Here is a 13,568-nt window from a genome sequence, read left to right as displayed (position 1 = left end):
GGGGGGGGGGTATAACCAGGCCACCATGTTCCTGGGGATACAAATACGGTGACCTGGCCCACCAGATTGAGGGGAGTCTCGAATGTGAGACAGTAAAATATGGCCACGAGTCCCGCGGGACTCATACCTGAGAATGAATGCGCTGGCGAGAACCATCAGCAATTGTAAACGTCAGGCCCCTCTAAGAGTGGATGTTACATAAGGAATATGACCGCAAATGTTCAGTTGGAAAATAAAATCACTCTTCGTGAGTCTCAGCGGGCTTGTCGCCGAGACGAACTGATTGGCGGTAAATCGCCAGTCGTAAGGTGACTCTGGCTCTGACTCTGACGCATTTAGTTGTCAGTTGAGAGTTACTTTCTGCACGGGAAGCCGTGAAGATGGGACCTGAAGAATTTCCACTATTAGAAGCCGTTTCCAGGGAACTTCTGATGAGGACACAGCATACTGTAAAAAGGGTTAACAAGTGCTGCGGTGGTTTGTAAAGAATAGAAATTATTAATGGCGCCGTAATTACTTGTAGTTCCGAGAGGTGTGTATAAGTGGTCAATAAATCCCTTCACCAATCCACACCCCGTCTGTACTCACACACATATTCGTGACAGGACGTACGTCCAAATAGGAATAGGATCTGGGTCTTCTGAAAAAGGTAAACCCCCTTCTTGTTTCACAACAGTCGCAGAATTTCGTGAATAGCCAAGCGAATGACAGCTTCTTATGTAGGGCTCTCCTAGAACTGTGTGTAAGTTGTGTGGCTAGCATGTGACTGGCTGGGACTGCTACAGTTTGCCCTCTGCTCCCACGCTCGTTTCTTCCTTAGCATATTTTTCGACCTTGAAGATGAATGCGGCATATCCCTCCGAATTGTCGGGCTAGTTTCAACGGACTACACGGCGTTATGTCCCACAAGATAGAGCTCTTCATAACCACGGCGCCGAGAACCTCAAATAAAAAAAAAACAAAATTGGATATTGGGTTCTAACAGAAGTGACTACGAAGTGTACATTTTATGGGATGTGATGCCATGCAGTCCAGTTCAGATATTTGGGAACAGCGATAACAGATCGAAACCTGATTCAGGAGGAAATTAAGAGGCGATTGAACTCGGGTAATGCTTGCTACCATTCAGACCAAAACCTTTTGTCTTCTCGTCTACTGTCCGAAAACACAAAAATTAGAATGTACAAAAATATAATTTTGCCTGTGGTTCTGTATAGGTGTGAGACTTTCTGTCCGAAGACACAAAAATTAGAATGTACAAAAATATAATTTTGCCTGTGGTTCTGTATAGGTGTGAGACTTTCTGTCCGAAGACACAAAAATTAGAATGTACAAAAATATAATTTTGCCTGTGGTTCTGTATAGGTGTGAGACTTTGTCTTTGACATTAAAGGAGGAACATAGACTGAGGGTGTTTGAGAACAGGGTGTTGAGGAGAATATTTGGACGGAAGAGAGGTGAAGTGACAGGAGGTTGGAGAAAACTACATAATGAGGAGCTTCATAACTTGTACTCTTCTCCAAGTATAATTAGAATGATCAAGTCAAGGAGGATGAGGTGGGCAGGTCATGTAGCACGAATGGGGAGACGAGGAATGTGTATAGGATATTGGTGGGAAAGGCAGAAGGAAAGAGACCACTGGGAAGACCAAGGCGTAGGTGGGTGGACAATAGTAAAATGGATCTTAGAGAGATAGGATGGGCTGGTATGGATTGGTCTGATCTGGCTCAGAATAGGGACCAGCGGAGGGCCCTTGTGAACACAGTAATGAAACTTCGAGTTCCATAAAAGGCCGGTAAATTCTGGAGTTGCTGCAGAATTGGCGACTCCTCAAGAAGGGCTCAGCTCCATGAGTAAGTAAGTAAGTAAGAAAGATGAACATCAGGGAAACTCTACCGGACACTACAAGATAGCACTTTTCAAATTAAAGGAAATTTCTGAATTTGGGTATAATCTGAATAATTGACTCTAATCCTAGACATCTTAAAAAGTCCTTTATCTTAATGAGAAGTGGTCTAAATTATTTTGTTACTTCTATTGCCAAGGCGGCAAGGAAAAGCGCCACAGCCTGGTTACCGTGGATGTTTTGTCAGATAACCGCCGTGTAACTTTCCTATGTTATGTCATTCTTGCATTAACAAACCGTATGATCCTTGAAGTCTGAACTCCATAATTCTTGCAGTGAGACATCAGATTAAGAGCAAGGCTTTTGATAACTAGAATACGGTTGGATGAATGAGGGATGGAGGTTTGATTCCCAGTAAGTTGTTCCATTTTCGAAGGGGTAGTAGCAGCGCCTGTGATTTTGGTGGACTGTTTATCCTACAGCTATTCATGTAACAGGCCGTGGAGGCCCATTGGGTTGTGAGACGTCGAGGCTCACAAATTTTCTAGGCAGTCGGCTCACAGATGGCGGTGAGGTTGTCAGCTTTACGCGCCGGCCACCCTTTACCCCCTAGGAAAATTCCTGGTACTCGTTTCCGTTAGAGGCTGAGTAGACCCAAGGGTTATAGTGCAGCTGGAAGGATTGGGTCAATTGAAAAATATAATGACCTCATTGGGAATCGAACCCGCGACCTTCCATCTTGTAGTATAGTGCCTCAACTACCTACGTTACCGCTTGTCCCGGATTATCCTACAGTTCTGTGTTTCAGTATGTGAAGCTGTCATCACGCAAGCGAGAGGGAGCTCCTGTCAGTACCATTCAGACGAGAAGCGCGTGCCGGACGCTAGTTTTGAGGCCTCACGCGCTAGCGTAATTGCTTGAGGCACTATGCTACAAGCCGGAAAATTGTGGATTCTATTTCCGATGAGGTCATTTCATTTTTTAATTGACCTAATCCTTCCAGCCGCACAATGCCCCTGGGATCGACTCAGCCTCTAACAGAAATGAGTACCAGGAATCTTCCTGGGGAGTAAAGCGCGGCCGGCGCGTAAGGCCGATAACCTCACCGCCATCTGTGAGCCGATTGTCTAGAAAATGTGGGAGCCTCGACATCTCACAGCCCTATGGGCCTCCACGGCCTGTTAGAGGATACATTTACCTTTTACCTTTTAACCGTGAAAATGACGTGATCTCATTCACAGAACAACCAGCGTAGTCAACTACATGTGTATAAGCACCTGTGACAATGTTACTTGTACCTCTACAGTATACCCCATACCAGTCACTTAGTCATATCTGGGGGGTTCAGATGTTTTCTTTAACAGTTTGTGGGCATGCGCTCATTGTTCCCTCCACGGCATTTCAATAGAGATAACTGAAGAGGGGTGAGGTAACACGAGTAGCAGCTTGGTGACCCCAGCGGTTAATCAGGTCTGTTCGGTGTCAGGGGGTCATCAAAACTGACCCTCTCCATACAGCAATTACTCTTGCATATTTACAGTTTACAGAGCCGGGATAGCTCAGTCGGTATAGCGACTGGCCAAGGACTGGACGACCGAGGATTTGGAGTTCGAGTCCCTGTAGGTTCAAGAATATTGTCTTCTCCACGTCATCCAAACCGGCTCTGAGGCCCATCTGCTCTCCTGTTCAATGGGTAACCGGGGCTCTTTGCTTGGGGTTAAAGTGGCTTGAGAGCGAATCTGACCATTCGTCTCGAACTAGTGCCGAGATCAAGAAAACGTGGGTCTATACACCACTTCTCCATACGTCTTCATAGCATAGTGCTTCATTAGCTAAGCACAGGGACAGCAGTTACGAAAGGGCGGAATAGGACTGCGCATGCGTACTGCGGTCGGTCCTCTTGTACTGCAGGAAAAACATTCAGTTCGCCGCGTGGCAAGTATTGTGACTGGTAAATGTGTTAAGGATCTCTCGCAAGAATAGTACGTATGTTTTGGGTTTCAAAATTATATGAGGTCGAATTCCAGAACAGCGATTGGGAAAAACAGGTGAGTGGTAAATGGTTTTAGGTCGGATGATATGTATGTAACCACGGACAGGAGAGCACTTGCTGTGACGTCATCCATGCTTCTAGTTACGGCTAGCCCGGTGTGATACATTGTTGGCCCAATTTACACATCTTACTAACTGTTTAGGCCGCGCCATAGCTCAAGCGGTTAGTCGCTGGCTTCCCACCGCGGCGGCCCGGGTTCGATCCCGGGTCTGGTTAATGGGATTTATGGCTTTGGGCAGGTTTTCTCCGAGTACTTCGGTTTCCCCTGCCAATCTTCATTCCACCAATTGCTCCACAATCACCCTCACCTATCATCTGGGGCTGGTATAATAGGCCAGAAGTGGCCGCAGTACAAGGGACTTAGTCCTACCCCTCTAGCAATAATAAAAAAATACCTTACGACTGGCGGTTTATCGCCAATCAGTTCATCTTGGCGACAAGCACCTTGAGACTCATGACCAGCAATTTTTTTCAACTGAACACTTACTTTCTTGGTCCTTATGTAACATCCTCTCTGAGGAGAGAATGGGTCTCTCGTTCACAAATGTTGCTGGCCCTCGCCAGCGCGGTCATTCTCAGATCCGAGTCCCGCGGGACTCATGACCATATCTTACTGTCTCAATTTCGAGATTCAGCAGTTGTGCAACTGTCAGCAAGCGACGAAGAGCTCATGTCGTGGTTTCAGCTTGCAGTGCGTTGCTCCCAATTGAACTCGACCATCGGATGACGGTTTCACAATGCTTCACTGACAGTTAAAGTCTTCCTTTAAGCGACACTTGCAAAAGTTACGTTTTAGTATTAACCTGTACAGCACTTGGAGGCTAGTAGAACTGGGTATGAAGACACCTGTTCGCGAGAGCAACTGGTCCAGCCAGACCAGAGGTCATTTGTGGCTTGTGCCATCCAGCAATGTGGTCCCGTGTGCAAATGCTTACGTCTGAACCTGTTTTGGCCACAGAATTCACAAGCACAACACAGCTTAATGGATGTTCACTGTCAGGTCAGCGGCAGAAGCGAACAACAGACAGGGAAGCTACATTTGTCTGTTTATACTGTCACGTGTCAGGGGTTCCCTGACTAATAATAACTGGTTCTGGATTGGATGATTGGATTAATTAACAATTTTGACTTTCAGCACACTACCGGAAGCCAGAACTCTTCATGTAAAATTTGAGGTTCTCACGGCCCCACATCCCAGAAGACGGCTTTCTTCAGAACTCTTCATAGTCGCCGCTGTGAGAACCTCACATCCTGCACAGGGCCCACCTGTCCACAGAATCAGTACTTCCTGCACTGATCTATCGGGGCAATGTTTTCACTGACGTGTGACATGATGCCTGAAAGCCGGAATAGTCCATTGTTAGACAACGGCTCGCTAGGCACGTTTCCGTGACAAGTGTGACATGACGCCTGAAAGCCGAAATAGTCCATTGCTAGGAAACGGCTCTCTGAATCACGTAACCGTGACAACAAATAGGCACGCAATAATAGACTAACCATTCGAGGTGGTGATCTCTATTCGGTTCTCTTTGAGTATAAAAGGGGGACACGGATTGATTCGAGGGTTCATTCGTTCATAGTGATTCATAAATCAGAACCAAGTCAGTCACAGTGGAAGAGAAAACACTAGTAGTGCAGTAAGGAATGGAACGAGTTTTAAGCTGTTATAATTGGTTGTAACCGTAACAGAAGTGTTAATAAATGCAATTCAGAGCCCGTTATTATTAGTCACGGAACCCCGTACACGTGACAGATGGAACGAGAATTGGTAAGGGAACCCTAAATCACTTAGCACCTCAAATCCCACAAAAACTAACCTTGTATTGGACCATAGGCGCAGCTGTGAGAGCTATGGTATACCCCCTAGATGGTACATATAGTAACCACTGTGCTTTTAATGGTTAATTGTCGTGAGTAGTTGTGAACTGCTAATGCGGTGAGTCAGCATGTGGAATGCAGGACCAGTTTACGTGTCTGTGCAAGTTCCACTGATTGACTTGGTAGCATATCAACATTTCCAAAACAGAGGCCTGGTTTCGTGAGAACAGGAAACAGTAGCCATGAGACGAATGCATTGCTTATGTTTCCACTCGGTGGGCAGTCCATGGGCTGGAGCACATAAGTTGCGACTCAAGGAATTCGTCATGAACGTACATACCGTGTTTTAGCCCTGACCTCTGGTTGCGCTTCAAAAGAAGGAAGTAACAGGGTAGTTGTTGCTGCTGCATTATGGGAGGAAGGGTGGAGAACAATAACTACACGTCTCTCTTGTAAACTATGTACACTCATACTCGTACACCCTAAAATTCTTTTGCCAGCGCCCTACCAGATCCACTGCTCATTCTGTTGAGAACGGCCAGGTCTAGAAACGAACACAGTAGATATTGTGGCATGTAGACCCGTTGCTAGGCAACGACCACGAAACAAGCAACTGTACAACAGATATTGCTAAGTAACAACTCCACAAGCAAGCATGTTTCAACGGCAACGACAGAGCACAGCTGTAATGGAAAGGATGTTTTCTACGCTGTCCATTCCGAGCTGCTATCAGCAGTTGCAGTCAATCCAGTGTGGAGGTGGAGTCGAATACCTCCACCGTAGCCCTGTGAGTCGTAGTAGGCGTCGAAAAGGGAACCCAGTGTCTGGCGATATAACCTGGACCTCCAGGTTGGGGGAGACTCGAATCTAAGAAAGTAAAATGTGGTCATGAGTCCCTTGGGACTCGGACCTGAATGACTCTGCTTGGCGAAGGCCAGCATCGATTGTAAACGACAGACACATTCTCTCGTCAGAGAGGATGTTTCATAAAGAGTATAACCCCAAGGTTTTAGCTGAAAAAAATGTTGGTCTTGAGTCTCAAGGGCTTGTCGCCAAGACGAGCTGATTGGCGGTAAACCGCCAGTCGTAAAGTAACTTCAACTCTGACTGTGAGTTACAGTCAGAGAACTGATGAGGTTCAGTTATTGTGAACTGCTGCTGATAGAAGCTGGTAGGTGAGGCCGTGAACAGTTCTGGAACCCAGAGGAAGGGGAACTTCTGGCATTGGAAACCGCTACGAAGCAACGGCTGTGAAGACGTGACTGTGGACACTAGCGTGTGAACTGTGAAATGTAGTTACGCGCTGTGTCAAAATGTGCAATAAATCAAGTCATCAGGCCAGAACTTATCTACAGTCGCACTCCACACACTGGACAGTATTTAGAAATCTGGTATTCGGCATGGGGATTAGGGTATGAGGTGGACGGTCTGGACATCGGGGCTCGATTCTCAACAGGGTAAAGATTTCATCTTCTCGGTGTCCACAAGGGCTCTGGGGCCCACCCAGCCTCCTATCCTGTGTCTACCGGGGGTTCTTTCACTGGGATCAAAGCGACCGGAGGATGAAGCTCATCTGATTACAGATGTTAAGAATGCATGGATCTAGAGAGCTGGCATAGCGATAACGTTCGAGACTCGTATTTGGAAGGTGCTTGGTTCGAAACTTGACCGGGACAAGGGCCATTGTGACCGACATTTCCCGTGGTTGTCTCCCTAAGCCACGACAGATACCGTCTTTAATTCACCCTTCACGAGTGATCCCACCATTCGAAGTTATATAGTTCAGATACTGATAGCAGCGCAAAATGAACGCCTCCCCCCCACACAAAAGAATGCATGGAGTTATACCTCCGCTATCGTATAGGTCTCTGCCCTTATGGAGTGGCGCTCAGTTAACCATACTGACAATTTCACCTTTTTATGTCTGTGTTAAGCACTGTGTTGTCGCTGACAGCAAAAGGATACTGTCCACCAATTGTTTACAAGTTTACTTCATTTACTGCAGCTTTGACACCTGCAGCCAACACTAATTGCACTGCGAATGGAATTGGTTAAGAGAACTGACGCAGGATAGTGCTATAAACAGTTGTACCCGCTCCTCGCCTGGGATGTGGTTGTCTGCCTCTTTACTGTCACAGTATCTGTCTGTCTGTCTGTCTGTGTATCTATCTGTCTATCTCTGTCTCTCTGTGGTCCCACAGCCCTTTGTTGGACCTTGGCCCGCTTTTTCAGTTTCTTGATCTTTTAAACAGTCGGTAGGACTCCTTGGACGGGGGATCAGCCCGTCGCAAGGACGCCACCTCCACACAGGGCAGCACAAACTCAGGATAAATGCACACAGACGTCCACACATCAAGTGGGATTCGAACCCATGACCCCAGGGTTCGAGCGGTTGAAGAGAGTTCGTGTCTTAGACCGCGCGGTTAGTGTCGCAGTATGCTGTATGCATACATACATTGAGTATGCTCAATTTTAAAATTGAGCAATGCTCATATTAAAATATTAAATATTTACTCGTGTAATTAAAGGAAAATAGGATTAAGGATTCCAAACAGATGCAGTATATCCGCCGCAGTACGTGCACATCGCTCCACATAGTGACAAGTCCGCAGTAGAGAGCAGAAAACTGTATACGTGTATATAGTCTGTAGGCCCATATTGTCAGTTAACATATTCAAACTGAAGCTCCTCATTCCGTTAAGGACACTATGGCATTGAAGGCGTTAGGATCGCGAGCCAAGGACCAAGGAATTTGAATTCTGTGAATCAGTGACGAATCGTGTAATTGGGAGGATAATTTGGCGGCCTCCACAGCAGGTTTTATGAATACTGAACCTGAAATTCGTCTGAATACTACTGTCACGTGTATGAGTGACTGTAGACAGGGCTTGAATCAGTAATTGGATTTATTGAACACGTGTAAATCGTAGTCGTAAACGTCAGAGTCAGTCAGTTTACGACTGGCGGTTTACCATCAATCAGTTCATCTTAGAACCAAGACTCACGACCAGCATTTTTTCCAGCTGAACACTTGCGGTCATAGTCCTTATATTGCATCCTCCCTGACGAGAGGATGGGCCTATCATTTACAATTGCTGCTGGTCCTCGCCAGTGCAGTCATTTTCGGGTCAGAGTCCCGCGGAACTCATGACCAAATTTTACAGTCACAGATTAGAGACTCCCCAAACTCGGAGGACCAGGTCCCCGTATTTATAACCCGCAGGAACAGGGTGGCCCAATTATAGACTCAGTCACTGGGTTCCCTTTTCGTCTCCTCTTACGACTAGCAGGACTATAGTGGAGGTACTCCAACCCGCCTCCACACGGTCACAACTAACTAAGCTCTACCAGAAGTGGCCGCAGTGCAAAGGACTTAGTCTCACCCCACCAGCAATAAAAGAAACTAAGCTCTAGATTTCTCCTGCTTATAATACTTCTGCACGGACCGCATAGAAAACATCGCTTCCAACAATTCTGTTGTTAGGTCAACCAGCTGCCGCACGGGCCGGGTAGAGAACGCCATTTCCCAGTTCATTATTGCGTGTTAGGGATCTGTTGCCTAGCAACGGCCGTTGTTTACATAGTCATTACTTAGCAACGGGCACACATGCTACAATACCTAAAAATTATTTCAAAAGGACGAAAGTATGCTAAAAATATGTTCACACGTCACAGAAGATACTGTCCCTTATATAAATAAACTGACACTGCTGTTTAGGAAGATAATCTATGTTTATTTTGGGAATAATACGAAGCGCATTGAGTGAACTGTTGTATTTATGTTAAAGTGGCGGTACATGTGTTCACTCGGTACAGGAAGAACCCGCAGCTGTCGTGCGTTTGTTTTCTCTTAAGCAGCAGGTGCGTGGTTGCCATGGTGACTGTGAAATGAATATTCCAACAGAATGCGGGATGCTGACCACGTCTTGGGGTCATCTGCCTCCACTGTCCTGTTGTCATGTTACGTGTTACACAGTACGGTGGTCCCGGGTTTGACAATGCAGCAATCTTCACAGTTCCCTGATAGCTCAGTCAGTATAGTGAATAGGATGCGGTCTGCACGGCCTGCACCACGCCATCACCGGCTCTAGGGGCCACCAAACCATCTATCCAGTGCTTACAAGGGAGTAAAGCAGTCGGAGCGTGAAGCTAATCACTTACCCTCCGATTACTGGCGACATTAAGGATGCGTGAAGGTGTCTTCACTCCCCCTTACTACACTTCGTGACAATAAGAGAGACAGGTTTAGTTCTGCGGTGAACCAGCACATCACGACTATACATATGACCTGTGCCACAGAAACATAGTGGGCTAGCACAGCGGCTTCAAATCAAATGCTTATTGTACGCTGTTCAGATATTACTTAGGAGCTGGAATGACTCAGTCGGTATAGCGACTGGCTACGGGCAGGACGAGGGGTCTGAGTTCGAGTCCCGGTAGGATCAAGAATTTTCTCTTCGCCACACTTCTAGACTGGCTGTGGGGCCCACCCAGCCTCCTATCCAGTGGGTACCGTGGGCTCTTTCCCCGGGGTAAAGCGGCAGGGGCATGATTGGACACTCACCTCCAACTAGTGCCGAGGCCAAGAAAATGTGGATCTATACATCCACTCCCCCACACACTTTCATGGCTTAGGGCTTAATTAGTTAAGCGCAGGGACAGATTTACCTTTTTTTTTTTTACAAATATTACTTAGCAAAATTTGCACATTTTCTAAGATACTATACTTCCGTACACCATTCATGACCTCAAATTGTCATTAATGTTGCTCCCATCTCGAAAGTTCGCGGGTCCACCACGTGGTCTTTTTGTGTCATTTAACACCGCCTTCAGTGTGGACACTCCATAGTGACGGATGGTAGAATTATCTATGAATTGTAAAGGATTTGGAAGGAAAGTGGTCATGGCCTAATTGCGGTACTCTTCTGGAATTTGGAGGGACTGAGGAGAATCTAGAGACATCTCAGTCAGGATTACCGATATCACGGCCGAGATTCAAACCGACCACAAGCTCAGAGCGTCACCTCCAGGCCATGTTGCTGTTACAGGCTAGGAGCAACCTCCAGTCGTGTAATGTTTGTGTAGAGCTCCATGAACATCGGTCGATTGATCCAAAAGTTTAAAAGGGACACAAACACCTACGCATATTTCATAAGCTAGAAATCCGGTGTGTTGCAGGTTTTCCTCTTGACTTAGCCACGTCTATTCATGAACTCAGTGACGTCATAGCAGTCGACAGGGGAGGCTGACTGGCGGCGACAAGGGGAGCGTGCCACTCAATCAATTGGATACACCGGGAGTTGTTAGCTAATGTGTTGATTTTAACCGGCTGCTGAGGGTGGAATTGGATTTGGTATCTGTGTGGGGAGAATCTGGAAGCCATGGATATGAAGCCTTGTTTTGGGGGTTGTTAAACGCCAATTCGTCCCGGGAGGTCTGGAGACTGCGAAGGGCGAGAGTTAGAACGTAAAGGGTTTCTTGTGACTTACGAGGGAGAGTCAGGAAATAGGTCACAAATGGAAGTAAAACAGCTGCAATGGACATAATAGGTTTTCTATATGTATCGTTAGGTAGCAGCACTGTCCAGCTTCATGACAGTCGAGGTATCAGACACGAATGCGCCTGCTCAGTGGCTAGTTTCAGTAGTCAAAATGGTGACGGTGCTTGAAGGCTGTACTAATAAGGAGCAGCGTTATTTTGTTCATTTTCTGTGGGCAAAAAGACTCACTGCAACGGATATTCATAGAGAAATGTTTCCTGTTTACGGTGGGAAGTGTTTGTCGCGCAAAGCAGTTCTCGGCTGATGACGAAGTTGAAGTGGAGGTGCAGGAATGGCCGAGACAGCAGTTAGAAGGCTTCTGTGCTGGGTGTTTCGACGCTCTGGTAAAGTAATGGGACATGTGTATCAATGATAGTGGAGGATACATCGAGAAATTAATGATTTTTCCGGGATCAAGTATCTCATGTTTTACGTTTTATGTCAATTTTTGTTCTATTTACTGATTGTCCCCCGTATATGTGTATTGCTCAGACGTCCGGTGACCAGTCTTCTTGTTTGCAGCCGTGATGTAGCCAGAAGAGTACTATCTTCCGGTATATAAAGCCGTGTATTCCGTTGAAAGTCAACCGACGTTTCTTAGGAAAATCACCTCCATCTTTAGGGTCGTATAAGCCGCGAGAAACAGCGTGAAAGCAGATGGCTAGCGTTATATCCCAGAAGATAGTACTCTGCATAACCACTGGTGTGAGAACTTCAAATTTTACACGCGATGTATCCTTTTCAAGGCCCGCAAAGTTCATCGTACCAGTTCTAGAGAACTCTCGAAGATTGGTGCAAAGGCGCTGTACATACTTTCCCATATAGGATTTACCTTGACTACATTATTTTTGGAAAGAAATTGACTGTCGCTCGATAGATCATTGTCGGTTACTGAATAACAATGAAATTCCTTCGTTCGATGAAGCTGGTTTCTCATGTGATTAGACTTGAGAACGTTACATTTTTGTTATGCAGACAATTGTTGATCGTTGATTATGCAATGTAGGACATGTAAGCGTTGAGTTATCATTTGGGTCCCTAGCGCGTCTGCCATTATTTTCCTGAAGATACTGCCTAAGTGGGAGTCAGGATAGCTCAGTAGGTATAGCGACTGGCTTTGGGCTGGATGACCGAGGGGTTAGAGTTCGAGTTCCGGTAGGGTCAAGAATTTTCTCTTCTCCACGTCGTCCAGAGTGGCTCTGAGGTAAAGCGGCATAGGCGAGAAGCTGACCACTCACCTCCAGCTAGTGCCGAGGTCACTCCCCCATACGCCTTCGTGGCGTACAGCTTAATTAGTTAAGCGCAGGGACAACTTTACCTTTTACCTACCTAAGTAGATTTATTTGGGGCAATGATCTTCACAGATTATTGAAATTTACAAAAACCTTCGGTGGCAACATCGACGGTGACGAAAGATACGGAGCGGATTTCTTTGGGCGGGTGACGAGCCCGTCGCAAGGCCGCTGCCTATACGCAGAATAAAGTCACGCAGACATCCATGCCTCAAGTGGGATGCGAACCCACGACCTTAGTGTTCGAACGGGCGGAAACGTTTCGTGCCTCAGACCGCGCGGCCACTGTGATGGGCTGCTTCATGTATCCACGTCTGAATATTAGCGGTACTGAAAGAATAGACACGATACACCGTGGACTACTACACGTTCATGCAACGTATTAACATTTCGATGCTGGTAGTCCAAAATTGCGTAAGGACAACGATAAAACTAACGCTTATAAATTTTTGTTTGTATACGAAAAGGGGAATGGGACGTTGCAGGATAGGGTGCCTTGTTAATGAAATAGTATAAAGTTTGTAATGGCTGGTCTGTAAATACATATCCTACTGATTTCAGCTATCAAAAGTAAGTATCTATCCGCAACAGACAGGTATCACATGACTAAAAGCTCACAACGGTTCACACTTGTACAAATTTCAGTTCGCAGCGCTGCCTCCCAGAGCGCTACTGTTCCAGGAAGTACGGCGCACCCTTGTCGGGTCTGAGTACAACCCGTTGTTGGACGAGCGTGAAAATGTTACAAATAAACGTCTAGCCAGCCATTGGTCCGGAAACTTACTGGATTCTCCGTGAGTTGATGCTCTCCTCAAGGTCACGATGTTTATCAGGTCACTGGAATTTGTTCTGCCTGTGTTCCGGGCGACTGTTGGCCTCATGATGTTGGCGAATATCAAAATATGTTTAGCAGATACGTGACTAAGTTGGCTCGAGCAGTGACACTTCTAACTTGCTTTCAGCGTGCATGAGCACCGACGACATTTGATTTTAAACGGCCGGGCCCGGGGGGGGGGGGGG

General features: G+C 46.5%; 1 protein-coding gene across 4 annotated transcripts in view; it reads left to right on the top strand.

Annotated features, from left to right (window-relative positions):
* The window catches only part of LOC111872105, a 214,133-nt gene that overhangs the window by 38,495 nt on the left and 162,070 nt on the right, over nt 1–13,568 (top strand). The window contains exon 1 of one of the 4 annotated variants that reach the window (XM_033754534.1): nt 3,789–3,894. The exons of the other annotated variants lie outside the window; for them this stretch is intronic. The gene's annotated coding sequence lies outside the window, so the exon portion shown is untranslated. Of the gene's footprint in view, nt 1–3,788; nt 3,895–13,568 lie in introns of those variants that run through there. 4 annotated transcript variants of the gene reach the window in all.

The sequence above is a fragment of the Cryptotermes secundus genome, unplaced genomic scaffold (assembly GCF_002891405.2).
Source record: "Cryptotermes secundus unplaced genomic scaffold, Csec_1.0 scaffold417, whole genome shotgun sequence".
Classification (NCBI taxonomy): domain Eukaryota; kingdom Metazoa; phylum Arthropoda; class Insecta; order Blattodea; family Kalotermitidae; genus Cryptotermes; species Cryptotermes secundus.
This window is presented reverse-complemented; position numbering and strand designations above follow the sequence as displayed.